Source organism: Pantherophis guttatus, chromosome 1 (genome assembly GCF_059756535.1).
Source record: "Pantherophis guttatus breed Tessera chromosome 1, ASM5975653v1, whole genome shotgun sequence".
Taxonomy (NCBI): Eukaryota; Metazoa; Chordata; class Lepidosauria; order Squamata; family Colubridae; genus Pantherophis; species Pantherophis guttatus.
This window is the reverse complement of record NC_142063.1, coordinates 199,734,001-199,748,069: the sequence shown is the minus strand read 5'-3', so window position 1 is coordinate 199,748,069 and position 14,069 is coordinate 199,734,001. Positions and strand designations below refer to the sequence as shown.

At 37.7% G+C, this 14,069-nt stretch overlaps 1 protein-coding gene across 1 annotated transcript in view; it reads left to right on the top strand.

Annotated features, from left to right (window-relative positions):
- The window catches only part of PLCB1 (phospholipase C beta 1), a 498,146-nt gene that overhangs the window by 467,863 nt on the left and 16,214 nt on the right, over positions 1–14,069 (top strand). The gene's annotated exons all lie outside the window — the stretch shown is intronic.

The following is a 14,069-nucleotide window of genomic DNA, read 5'->3' as shown; positions in this document are numbered from 1 at the left end:
CATGGTCAAGTAGGATGCTATAAACAAAAGACAATTTCATGGATTGTAACAGCTTGTTTTATTTTTTAAAAAGATCACATTTATCTTCTTCAGACTTTAAAGTAGCTAATTCTGGGATTAATTGTCTATTAAAACAGAATTGTAGCTTTTGTAAAATAATGTCTATAAATAACTTTACAAATAACTTTCACATATTCTGCATGTGGAAAACAGTATAAAGAGATGTGACATCTTAAAAACGAGCGATAAACACATGAAAAGTAGTATTCCAGTTTATGTGGCCACTTATTTCAAATTCATAACTCAGAGCAGCTAACAACACTTAAACAACAAGATAAAACGAATAACAATAAAAAATAAATCAAATATGATGGTATCTTTATAGTTGTCTTCTTAACAACTAAGTTCCTTAAAGTTACAGTCACATTGAATGGTTTGGAAAAATTCTTATGATTTTTATCATATTTTCATTAATTGCTTTCTCAACAGAAGAATATGATTATTAGAGAGACCCCTCTAATAATCAGATTCTTCTGTTGAGAAAGCTATTAATATATTTTGGAAGCATGAGCAGATTTCTCCGATTTCATGGGCTAAATTTATCCTACTTTTCATTGTGCCTTATTACTGCCTGAAATTTTCAGTTGAAATGTTACAATATAATTTACCAAAATCCGTGGAAATACAAGACAAAAATGCACAATATTTAGGAAAACCATTTGCAATAACCATGTAAATACATTGCAAACAAAATGTGTATTATTAGAAAAATGAGCACTTTAATATACACTCATTTTCATACAAATGTTGAAATAAGTACAATAAACCAGACTTGACCTATTTTACAAAAATAAGAAACAGTAATTGACAGATTCATCCATCCTTTATAACAAACATTGTGCACGTAAATACATATGTATAGAATAATTCAAGCAATTGTATCAGTCTCCCATTTAAGATGTGATTGAATCAGTTCACTTATGCTTTTGAACTTAATATATATTGTGAGGGGGGGGGAAGTTGAAAATTGCAGCAAATGAGTATGTACAACCATTTGCTCAAAGTCCACGAATTAAACAGGATGAAAAGAAAACAAAATAATAACAAACTCCAAGCATTGCAATGCTACTCTGTAAATAGGAATTCCAACTTTCTTCTTAGCACTCATAGGAGAATTTATATTCCAGATTTCCTATTTTTGCTCTAATTGGTGATTCCCCCCCCCCCCAAATGATTATTTCCCTAAGTTTTGTCATTCATTATGGCTTGGGAGAGTATTATATAGAACTTTTTATTTTGATTTTCTGCACATATGTTATGAAGAAGCACTTTGAATCCTTTTCAAACAGCAGGAGTAAATTATAAAGTCTATGTCAGTTTTTCTTATTTCAATTATTTTGTAAAATAATTTGAATATACACACACAAAATCGTACTATGTTTTTTTTTTTTTTAATTTACCAAATTGTATTTTAAATGTTAGGGTAGATATTATAAGCCCAAGAACTAAAGATAAATATCCAAGATGATCTGTGTTTCTACATTAATAAATGTCCGAGTAGGTGGCACTAATGGCTGGTCTTGTCTGGGCTCTGAAATGAAGCAGATTAGTTAGATGGAAGGGTTCCAGAGAATTCTGAAGATATAAGCCAGGTTGGGAAGCCAAAACATTCTTAAAGTCAGGAAACCATTTTCTTTTGCCTGCCAAGAAAACAACATGGGCACAAATCAAGCTAAAGCTGAAAAAGATTTTACCACCTATAAATTAACCATATTTTTTTTTTGTGCTTTAACTGACCTACTTCCAGTTTCAGGAAGGAGGCATTTCAGATTGGTAGAGAGCCCAAAGAAATAGCCCTTATTTGTTTTTTTATTTTAAGACATTGATGGGTTATATGATATGTCAGGGGAATATCATATGTCATGCATCTGGACTTTCCTTTTCTCTCCTTCTGCTGCACTGCATTAATCCAATCTGTTCCAGAGGATCTTCCAAAGATGACAAGATTTGGGAGGCAGAAAGGGAGCTGGTCCCATGATGAGTGGGACGAATAGATGCCTGTGAATGCTTAATTTCATGGATCCAAGTCAAGTAAACTGCCAGTTTCTAGTTGAAAAAGATTAGGCAGAACAGTATAATCTTACTCTTTTGTAATTATGCACTTATTATATAACTGTAATACACACATGTTACATGAGGTGATTATGAATAAAACGTAGGTGCCTGACTGCATTGAATTGGGCCCTTTGCAGCATGTCTATTCCCCCATTTGTATTCCCTGCAATAGTGAAAAAAATATTAAGAAATTCGTGACTAATTGTTCATCCTCGCCCTGAGAGTGGGTGCAAAGTAGAGTCCAGCAGGAGTGTTTTTTTTAATCAGTCTTTCCAAAGAATTACTACATGACTTCTTTTTTTTTCAACTCCAGGCATTTTAGTTTATATATTCATAAACTTTCTATCACATTTCTGTATTGATAAGGTTCAATAAGAAGAAGCAATTTCAGTGAAGGTTTGGACTATCTCACAGCACAATACGTTTATCTATGAATCTAAAAACTAAAAATGTTCAATATCATTCCCACTGGAACATTGTCTAAAATAGCCTCTACTATAGCAATTGAACAACAACTGAGATGAACTCTGATAGATTCAATTATTGACACAATTTCACTGTTATGGGCTATTATCCCAAAATTGTTTTCTCTCCATCTCTGACCTACCCAAGTTGAGCTGAACATGTACTTTTTGAAAAAAGGTAGCTGCATATTTTTAAATGGAGATATTAGAATCAACAACCTGCTCTCAGCAGAGACATCCTCTCGATTTTATTGTATGTTAGGAAAGCACCTCGCAGAAAACAATGGGCAATGTCACCTTTTGATTACATACAGATATATAACCTTTATTGTCATTTTCTACTGTGGGCACACTGGCACACATTAAAAATGAAATTCTGTTTCCTGCTCTCAAAAGTGTACACATACATAAGACACATGTACACGTGTTATATACATAGATATGTACATATATACACACACACACAGTGGTGGGCGCCTGCTGGTTTGCACCGGTTCTCCCGAACCGTATGTTAATTTTCTGAGCAGTTCGGAGAACCAGTTGTTGGAAGAAATATTTTCCCACTTTACAGGGCTAATCCTGCAAGGAACACAGGAAGGAAAGATTCTAGTATGCCTGTATTTCTAGCCTAATCCTTATCTTAATTGCCGCCCCTGCTGCTTTAAGTGTTTTCAGAAACTGCCCTGGGTTAAGCTTTGTTACATTGTAACAGCCTTAATGGTTCTTGTGATTGATAAGCAAGGAACATCTGTATAATAGTTGTTTCTTTAATTCAAATAAGTTAAATTTATGTCTTGCTTTTCCCTCTGAGAAGAAAATAATATTTGAGAGAACTGTTTATTTCTACTCAGAAATAATCCCCACTGAATTGAATGGAGCTTATTTTTAGGCAAGTACTTACTTTCAAGTCATTTCCCCCTTAAACAGTAACAATGGTAAGTTAGTGAAGTAGAAGAATTCCTTCCAGTTGGAAGAAAATATTTTGTGTGTATTATAGCAGAAATGTCTTAAATCCTGATATATTACAATCTGTTTCCCTCTACCTCAACTCTAGCCATACAAAATTCAAAGCAAGGAAATGTTAAGCAATATGCTTTATGCTCATAGGGACCGCAAAATTACTTACACCCTGTTAATTTTTTTTAACCACTGTGAGATACATTCCTTAAAAGCAAAAATAGAATGGTTTTCTCCTATACAGAATTTTCATTAATTTAGTATGTCAGTATGACGTGAGGGGTGGGTTGGGAGTGGCATGCCAGTTTAGCTTCTCTAGGTTTGAAGCTGTTTGATTTTTTAGCAGATCTTCTATCAAAGAATTGCCTTATTTGAATTGTGGCTGACTTTAGCTATACTAGAAGAAAAGCCCAAATGATGGATGGATCTGTTCTCTGTTGTGAAGGATGCCATTATCCTTGCAGGGATATCTTCCTTCCTCTTAAACTTTGTTTTCTGCTTGTCATACAGATTTGTGACTTGGAGAAAATATTGTCTTTAAACTAATTAGAATGGACAGAGTGGATTCACTGCCTGGTATGTCTGTGTGGGTGTGGGTGTGTATGCATGTGTGTGCCTATTGGAGAGGGCACCAATCAGAGAAATGATTAAAATTAAACTAAATTGCATTCATGAACTTTTTTCTTATTTGTTAAGTTTTTAAAATATACTGATTGCTACATGTAAAAATGTCATGTGCTAGTTTAGTCATTGCTATTCATCTAAAATTGAAACGATCCTTGGATTTGTTTTAAAGAGCATAGAAGAACCAGAAGGAGAGGAGGAAAAACAGAAGTAGAAATGGAGTATGAGACTAGTGAAAGTGAGTGAAACATTTGCCTTTCTTCTCTAGTAAAACTAACCACTATATATTTATTTATCTATATATACATATATATCCTAACATAAAAGCCATTGATTCATCCCCATACCTTTGCATGTTTTGAATTTCTGGTGTTACCCATTGATTATTTAGCCAATATGATCCCATTTAAAAAAAAATTAATAAACTGTTGATCTTAACTTCCTCTTCCTACTATTTCAATCCTTCCAATAAACTTTGCTTTGAAACTATGAGCAATAGAAATTAATGAATACAATAATAAAACATATAGCACAGAGTTCAGAAATGCTATTCAGTTTTATATTACATCTTGAGAAGTCAACATTTTATTTGGCAAAAGCTAAATTCCTTCAAAGAGAATCTGTTGGGGAGGGCACGCTGGTGGGGAGGGCAGGCTGAAGCAGACAGTGGAGAGGTATATACAAATATGGGTTGTCTCACCCCTTTTTTCTGTTCCTGATGACAAAACATTTCTTTTAAAGGCCTTAGATTTAACACCTGCAAATACTGTATATATAAGCCAAGGGCCTCATTAAAGCAAACCAGGCCATATGAAACCAAGAGTTACAGTATGCAATTTCCTATGTTGTGTCAGTAGCTACTAAGATAAATGGTATACAGTACTGCATTTATAATAAAATAACTGCATTCTGTTGTACCAGGAGTAATTCTTTGAAATGGCAATTAAGACTCCACTATGAGCAATTGCCCGAAATGCTAGCAAGCAAATCCAGAGCTTTTAAGTTAGCATTTTCAAAGTGATTGTACGGAGACATTATTTTGAATCCCTGCTGATATACTGTATTTGTCAAGCAGTCCAACAAAAAACCTCTCAGGATTTACAACGCAGGCCTCCTGAGACATAATTTTCATTAGATTCATGAGCTTACTCTTCAGTAATGAAGCATACACTGTAATTTCAATTTCCAATGACTTCTTTAGGATGAAAGAAAAGTTGGAAGAAAATCATAAGGCTAGAACTTCATGATCAGTTTAAGCATATTTGGTCATTATGGGACAGATCTCTTTTAATAAGGAAAATCAGCAGCCACCCAGGAATACATCACAGCATGTGTTCATTAAATTATTTTATCCCTAAAATGAATTCCAAGAAATATCATAAACAGAATTAATTCAATTGGAGTAATCAACAATTCATTTTTGGTGCACTCCTGTGCATACTTACTGAGAATAAAGTTCATTATCCAATGTGGCTTTATCTGAATGAATCTATTTTGGATTGTGGCCTTGAGAAACATTTGGATTGTGGCCTTAAGAAACATTTGCACTCACCCAAACACTGAATACAGTGAAGGCATTCAGTTGATGAAGGCTGAATTGCTGAACCAGCCTTCTCTCCTATCTGTTTCCCCCAACATTCATTTTAGATCATTGGAAGAACTTTTGTAGTAGTATTTAAGCCTGCAGAGGGAGTTAGGATAGAAAGCTAAGAAGTAGGCTTTTCAACTGTTTCTCACTACATATTAAACCAATGTATCTGGCATTCTATATCCTCATCCTGCATGGCTTCTTAGCCAATGTTGGCAGCTTCTCAGGAGTTAAGCATTCTATGTCAAGGTGATGTGGAATTTTAGTTCCCACTAGCTCAAATGAGCCATCACTCTACATTCATAATGCTTAATCTTAGGGGTGTTCAGAATGTTAAAAAGATGTGTAGAATGGGATAACAAGACAGTGTACATATTTAATGTCCAGAGTATTTTATATGTGCTTTGTACACATGCCCATAAACTAATCCCCTATTGATGTTTCCCCTATTATAATTGCTTTTTTTTTTAGCAATGAAGACATGGGTGGAAGCTGTATGCTTGACTTCACCCAAGGTCACTTACATATGACTAAACAGGGACCCCTATCTTGATTAAAGAAAGACAAGTTTCAATAAAGGAGAATATGTGTAGCTCAGAATTGAAATGAAACATTTCTTAATTTCTATCCTTGGTGTTTCCTCTTCTTAGAAGACAATACATCTTGCAACCCTCCCTAACATTGCAGTGATACCAAAACTCATAATTTTCTGGCATGATATTCAGATTTATCTAATTGCCAGTGAGGTTTTATTGGTTTTATTATGAATCAAACACCAGACTTTCCTCAAATAGAAAGGCGTTTATATGAGATGCTACACTTGAATGACAGCTCAATAGATCAAGGAGTCAAAGACATCTCTTTTATAGGGACAAATTCAAAAAATCATGAATGTGAACCCTTGACTCATAAGTGAAACTCTCTGAAGAAATAGAGAAATGGCACACCATTTTTAAGGATCATCTAATTTGCAAAATAGTAATATGCTACAGGAATAAGAGAACTGGAGTCATATCTGAGCTCTATGCGCATGGAACCAAATTTCTGGGGAGGGGTGTGCGGTAATAGGCTTGTGCATGATAACTATTACCATGTTTGCACTAATACTACCACCTTGGAGGAGACTCAGAAAATCAGATAATTCTTTTATTTCCAAAAAAAATCCATAAATGTAATAAGAATGCTCACATGGATAAAGTTACTGTTGAATTTGACATCATCCACCATGGTATCTGATTGGACCATCCATGGGGGGGTGGGGGTGAGAATAGAGATTTTGTTTTGCAGTGGTTCCATTCCTTCCTCAGTGAGCAGTTTCAGTTTGTGATAATGGGGGAGGAGAGATTGGCCCAATGGTGGGGTCAGTGGTGGGATTCAACCGGTGTAATAACCAGTTCACTGACCGCACGGACACCAAACACGTGCTCCATGTGCGTGCAGTTTGTTTGAAAACAGCTCTAAAACTTATCTTTTACTGCAGCCCCAGTGAGTAAAACAACTGAGGCGAGGCAATCCGCTCTGCCGTGCCTATCAGCTGGGCTTCAAACAAAGGAAATATAGGTCGGTATTGTGCAGGGGCAGGTGGGAACCCGTTCTCTCTCAGCTCATCTTCGGAGCTAACGGTTCGCCCGAACCTGTCTGAACCGGCTGAATCCCATCCCTGGGTAGGGTGAAGCTGGCATCATTTCTGTTCTCTCTGCTTTTTAAATCTAATTGAAAACACTACCTTGTGCTGTAAGAGAGATGCTTCTGGTGTCCGTTCCCAATGCATGAGGCTATCAGATATCAGATGAGAAAGGACAGGCTGAAGTTGAGCCCTAGGTGGGTGAAGGTGCTGTTTGTGGGGAGTTTCCATTGCCATCAGGGTTGTTCCTTGATGAGCAGGCAGTACCTGAAGGTGCAGTTTTGTGATGGGAAGGGAGGATATCCTTCTGGACTCAAGGCTACTGCTCAGTCTGTGACCAATTACAATTGGTTTGCCAATTGTGGTGATCTCTGGAGCTATAGCAATTAATCATTCAACTTGAATATCACATTCTGCTTTAAATGGAATTACCCTTATAGGCTACTCAGAAAGTGCAGCTATTCCAAAATGCAACAGCTCAGGTGCTTATTGGTGTTCACTGGGAGCATATTAACACCAATTTATTGGGCCTGCAAAGCTATAGGTAGTGAATGTTATGATTGGTTTTAAGTTTTGTGCATATGGTCTATAAGGCACCAAGAGTGTTTTGGTTGTGGCAGGAAAAGAAGGGAAGGGAAGGGAAGGGAAGGGAAGGGAGGGGAGGAAGGAAGGAAGGAAGGAAGGAAGGAAGGAAGGAAGGAAGGAAGGAAGGAAGGAAGGAAGGAAGGAAGGAAGGAAGGAAGGAAGGGACATAGCTCATAGCTAAAGCCCAGGGAAATTGAACCAAATGTAATTGTGCTGAGTTGGAATAAAGTTATCTGTTTCTTTATATGACTTGGGGAGAAGGATGAATATGACCATACATGGACTTTGAATAAAGTCGCTGTATTGGGGTTGCAAAAATCCTTGCAACCAGCAGAAGGCATCTAAGGGATATAGAAAAAGTATTATTTTGCAGCCCAGACCTGGCAACCCTGCCTCAGTGTAGCATGTCAGAGATCAACCTCCAAAACATAATGGAAGAGGTTAGGGCAAAAATTAAACAGGATCTGGTTCTATTTACAGATTTATTAAATAACAAAGTAAGATAGTGCTTATGTTCTAGCTACTTACTTAGGTATTTCCCCTTGTGTCACAATAAATTTGATAAGTTTTGGAAAAATACAGTGGATCTCAGGAAAAAAAAATTGGGAGCTGCATTAGCTCCCCGCACTTCATCTCATCAATTCTGCGGTTTAAAAAAAGGTTCTTCATTTTCTAATTGATGTATATGGATGTCTCCTGACAAACCAGGACCTCCCAGGCTGGTTTGTGATACAGGAGTCCTACAAACACCATATATATTTGACAACTGTGCCACATAAGTATATAAAAGACATTTTTGGATAAGAAGCTCTTAAATATTTTACAATCCTTCTTTCCTGATTTAATTATGTTTATTGATTGACTTGGAGACACATCCAATGACATTCATCAAATGACAAAATGATATCCAGAATGGAACAGATTCCTTCTCCCTGCTCAAGTGTCTCATGTATTTCTGAACCGTGGATGGCATGTGATGGATGCTGGAGGGGGGGAAAGACAGGGAGACCTATCTAGTCATGTCATATTAGTTGTAGGACATAAGCCTTAAAGCAAATCTTAGCTGTCAAATTGAGCCCAAATGAATACAATGTATTAAATTAAAACTTTTGCATTTAGGAAGAAATGGTAATGAAAATGTGTCTCTGTGTGTGTTTGTATAAAATAGACTCAAAGAAAACAGGTTGTTTGTGAAACAGCTTTTTCCTCGATTGTTTCACTGATTCTTCAAAGTAATGGCCTGAGTTTCAGTGATTTCTTATGATCTGACATACAGTAAATAGGAAGGCACTCTGTGTCTTCTCAACTCCGAACATAGGATATTAGGTTCAAAATATTATTATTAAAAAGAAATGAGTAACCTCCAAACATTACAGAATTTTTTTCTAGTAATTCAAGATAAAAATAGGACAGTAACAAGCCAAATGCAATCTCCTTCAAATACAGCATTCTACTGCAGGGGTGTCAAACTCAAGGCCCATGGGCCGGATCTGGCCTATGGGGTGCTTAGATCTGGCCCGCGGGGCCACCCTGCCCACCTGCCCCCCCAAGGTCAAACAATCCTGATATGGCCCTCAATGAAATCGAGTTTGACATCCCTGTTCTACTGCATATCTAAGAAAATAAGAAAATGCTGCAATCCATAAGCACCAGCACCCCCCTCTGTAAAAGTGATATTCTTTATACATTAAAGAATATACATATATGTTGGTGACCACCTTTAAAGCGCTCCATGGCTTAGGGCCGGGGTACTTACGAGACCGCCTTCTGCCACCAATAGCCTCCCACCGGCCAGTACGCTCGCACAGAGTGGGCCTCCTCAGGGTGCCATCCGCCAGACAATGTCAGCTGGCGACCCCCAGGGGGAGAGCCTTCTCTGTGACGGCGCCCACCCTCTGGAACAACCTTCCCCCAGAGTTACGTATAATAACAGACCTCCGGATTTTTCGTCGGGCCCTGAAAACCTATTTATTTCAACTAGCTGGGCTGGCTTGAGCTAAATTTTAAATTGATTTTAAATTGGGTTGTTTTAATTTATGGCCAAAATATTTAATTATTTTAATACTGTTTTTTAAATTTTGTATGCTCTGTTTTTACTTAGGCTGTGCACCACCCTGAGTCCTATTTGGAGAAGGGCGGTATAGAAATTTAATTAAATAAATAAATAAATAAATTAAATTGTGGTACTTTGCATTCCTTATGACAGTGGGCAGCAATCATTTTGTTTCACACTGTTAACTATTTAACTTTTCTCAATTGTTTAACAACAGTTAAATGGAATGCTAACAACGTACATATAGGACCCAGCTAGAGTTGGCAACAGACTACATATTTAAAGATAAAGAATGTATGGGAAAGGATAAATGTACTGTTATAATGTTGCTTTGGAAAGAATTCTTTGGAGAATATTTTTAGTGACCGTTAGATTTTATATATCCTTAGATTTGACAGGGAGAGAAAGCCACTCATACTAGAAACTCCCAATTATAATAATCCAATTATGATATTATTATCCCCAAGTTCTTACTGGGTACTTTAACCTACTGTTTCAAAATACAGTATTTCTTGGATCCCTCCTGAATGCCTCAAAAAAAACCTGAGCTGTTTGATGGAAATAGTTTCCCACAAACTGGGAAAAGGAACTGTATTATTGGTCTGTGGATCTGCTGCTTCTCCCACTATTTTAATTGTAGCCAGGAGAAATGTAGTGTCAGCCTCCCCAGGTAGGCCAAACAAGAAACATAAACAGATAAACTAATTCAGCTTTATTGTCAGACTATATTAACAGAATCATGCAAGTCTGAAAGTACTGTTTTTATAGCCTAAGTTATGGAGATCCTTTCTGAGTTTCTTTCTCTGCTATTATGCAGCTGCAGGCTCCCTCTCTACCTTCCATCTGATTGTTCCTTAGGCAGCATCATTCCCACAAACCATGACATGTAGCTACATCTCCCTTGTGTGTCTTTTGCTTTAAGTAAATCAGGAATCAGGAGGAGGCAGAGTATAAAGCAAAAAAGATTAGGCTAAAGCACAGTTTTTTCCCCACTGTTGTTCCATGGAGCTCTAAAGTTCTATAAGAATTTGATGGGGTTCCATGAGAAACAAATAATAAAACTTATGTCCATGGGAATTTTTGTAAGGTACAGCCAGAAAGGTGAACATGATGACCATAATCTTGACTTAGGAAAATGCCTTGGCCACATAGTATTCTCCGGGGGAAGGGAGCGGGGAGCCACAGCTGCCACGTTTTGCATCCTGCCTCAACGCTGCCTCTCTCCCCTTCTCCCAAAGAAGGCCAGATGAAAAGCTTTGAGTGGGCAGAGCAAGGATTTCCATCTGCCAGAGCAAGAGTGTCAAACTCAAATTTCATTGAGGGCCTCATCAGGGTTGTGTTTAACTGGGGGGGGGGAATGGGCGTGGCCAAGGTGGGCATCGCCAGCTCGATGTCCTGCAGCCCCACCGACCTCCATTTTCGCTGACAGAGGCACTGCGGGCTGGTCCTTTGCAGTTTCCAGGGTGGCTCCGTGGGCCAGATCTAAGCACCCCGCAGGCTGGATCCGGCCCGTGGGCCTTGAGTTTGACACCCCTGTGCCAGAGGTTCATAATTGGTCTTTTCATTATGGATAGGCAGAAATTAACATTTTAGCATATGTTTTATTGTCAACTTTCTATCATTACAACTTTCCTTTTTCATCAGGAATTTCAAGAAGTTTTATACTAAGAGTTTTATGGCCTGAAAAGGTTTGAAATTGCAGGTTAGAAGAATGAAGCAAGTTCAGGTTTTCAAACTAACAAAGAGATGCTTATGTTAAGAAAAAATCATCCCAACAAGTTTTACATTGATTACAATGCTTTGAAAGGTCTATATTTTTGAAACAGATTTTTGATCATCTTTAGATTTAAGGGTCCCTCTGATCCAGGATCTGTTGGCAACATGCTCACACAGATTTCAGGGGAAGGACATGAAGGGAGAGCAGCCTTTAACAGCCCATATTCAGAATTACACTGAACATGGAATCTTCATTTGGGTATGAGCTTAAATCAGCCTTTAGTGAACTGACTCAGATATACCCACTATGGGTCACAGAAATCAGTATTATTAACGAAAAACACCAGTCTTATTAATTACAGTGGTTCCAGCTCTGCAGCCATTCGTTAAGTCTGAATCAATTTCAGGAATTCCTCTAACCCTGTTTGTAAGAACATTTAGGATAATTTATAAGCAACTTATTTGGAAGAATTTTCAAATGCAAAGCAAAATGCCATCTACATATGTCACTGCAAGCTAATCAGCATCTTCCCACATAAGTTCTTGGAGGAGGAAGTATGAATTACAGCATGTCTGGTTAATCATCATTCACTCAATGTGGGACTGCACATAATTTGACACATCCAAAATAGATGAATATCGCTTCCAAAAGTCCAATTTTAAGGACATCAAAGATGAAGTTGTAATTAGAGAGCCTTGTTATTTTGATATCTTTGCTTTTGTCTTGTTTCATGAACAAGAATTTTGAAATTCTAATAGTTGAATACAGAAAATTAGTATTCTATAAATGTTTACAGCTATGCAAATTGCACCCACAGTAATCAGAAGGGTTTTCTACATGTTGCTTGAGGAGCAAATGAGGAAACTAATTTGATTTGCTGACTTCTTACATACCCTTTATATAATTCCCAAGAGAAAAAAGTGCATACATATACAGTACACACTGCTCATAAGTTTACATACCCTGGCAGAATTTATGATTTCTTGGCCATTTTTCAGAGAATATGAATGATAACATGAAAATCTTTCACTCATGATTAGTGTTTGGCTGAAGCCATTTATTATCAATCAACTGTGTTTACTCTTTTTCAATCATAATGACAACAGAAACTACCCAAATGACCCTGATCACAAGTTTACATACCCCAGTTCTTAATACAATGTATTGCCCCCTTTAACATCAATGACAGCTTGAAATCTTTTGTGGTATGTGTGGATGAGGCTCTTTATCTTCTCAGATGGAAAAGCTGCCCATTCTTCCTGGCAAAAAGCCTCCAGGTCCTGTAAATTCTTGGGCTGTCTTGCATGAACTGCACATTTGAGAGTGGCTCAATGATATTGAGGTCAGGAGACTTGAGATGGCCATTCCAGAACCTTCACTTTATTCTGCTGTAGCCAATGACAGATTGACTTGGCCTGGTGTTTAGGATCATTGTCATGTTGGAATGTCCAAGTACGTCCCATATGCAGCTTCCGGGCTGATGAATGCAAATTGTCCTTCAGTATCTTTTGATAACATACTGCATTCATTATGCCATCAATTCTGACCAAATTTCCTGTGCCTTTGTAGCTTACACATCCCCAAAACATCAGCGATGCATCTCCGTGTTTCACAGTAGGAATGGTGTACTTTTCATCATAGGCCTTGTTGACTGCTCTCCAAATGTAGCGTTTATGGTTGTGGCCGAAAAGCTCAATTTTGGTCTCTTCACTCCAAACAACTTTGTGCCAGAAGGTTTGAGGCTTGTCTTTGTGCTGGATACCTGTGCTCTGCTACAAAACTATGTGATTGGGCTTGATAAATCGACACTTACAGCTTGAAAATTAATGAGTAGTTACAATTGGCCTCTCTTCTCTCCCCTCCCTCAGGGTTGCCCCACAGAAGCCTCTCCTATCCCCCTTCTCTCCCTCAGGCTGGGCCCTCTCTTATCCCCTTCTCTCCCTCAGGCTTGCCCACAGGCTGGATGAGTCACCATGCCCAAGTGGCAGTTGGAACAGAGTTCTTTTCAGGTGGTGAGGGGGAGTAGAACCTCTAACTCCTTAGCATCAGAGCATGTTAATAATAATATAAGAAATACTAATGATCTGATGGTCATTTTGAAAAGTCCTTTCTTAGTGAACACCTAGAAGCCAAGAGGAACATACATGCCAAATTTCAAGTTTGTAGGCTTTATGGTTCTGGAGATTTCGTGATGATGAGTGAGTGGTATTTAGCTTTTATATATATATAGATGAAGTATGGGACTGTACTTAATCAAAGGAATGAACCAAATATTAACCAATCATATAAAGGAAAACAAACATTATCAATAAATTATAGGCAGACTTGTTTCAATTTGGGTA